This window comes from Octopus bimaculoides, chromosome 14 (genome assembly GCF_001194135.2).
Source record: "Octopus bimaculoides isolate UCB-OBI-ISO-001 chromosome 14, ASM119413v2, whole genome shotgun sequence".
NCBI classification, from domain to species: domain Eukaryota; kingdom Metazoa; phylum Mollusca; class Cephalopoda; order Octopoda; family Octopodidae; genus Octopus; species Octopus bimaculoides.
This window is the reverse complement of record NC_068994.1, coordinates 32,242,482-32,242,986: the sequence shown is the minus strand read 5'-3', so window position 1 is coordinate 32,242,986 and position 505 is coordinate 32,242,482. Positions and strand designations below refer to the sequence as shown.

Here is a 505-nt window from a genome sequence, read left to right as displayed (position 1 = left end):
TATATATATATATGACGGTTTCCTTCAGTTTCTGTCTACTAAATCTACTCACAAGGCTTTGGTTGACCCGAGGCTATAATTGAAGACACTTGTCCAAGGTGTCACGCAGTGGAACTGAACTCGGAATCTTGTGATTGAGAAGCAAGCTGCCTACCACTCATCGACACCTGCACCTAGATATCGACACCTGCACCTGCGTGTCATCCTTATGCAGGGGGCCATACTAATCTTCTCCGTATTGTTCCAATTTTTTCTATATGTACAGCTGAAGTTAGAATTTATGCACATTATATATACTATACAGACCGGTTTTCAATATAATATAGATTTGAAATGCATATACAAGACTACATATTTTATAGAAGAGTATATTAGATTGAATCAATCGCAGTATATGGCTGGTATTCTATTTTATCAAGTCTCGGAGTGAGGAAATATCAGCTCCTCTCCGATGGAATTTGAACTCAAAACGTAGAGCCGTAGTTAAATATTGTATGTCATTTGA

General features: G+C 37.8%; 1 non-coding gene across 1 annotated transcript; it reads right to left on the bottom strand.

Moving 5' to 3' along the window:
• Window positions 1–169: 169 nt before the first annotated feature.
• LOC128249464 (U6 spliceosomal RNA) lies at window positions 170–276 on the bottom strand. Its single transcript, XR_008265583.1, has one exon. It is a non-coding gene; the product is annotated as a U6 spliceosomal RNA (small nuclear RNA).
• Window positions 277–505: the final 229 nt, after the last annotated feature.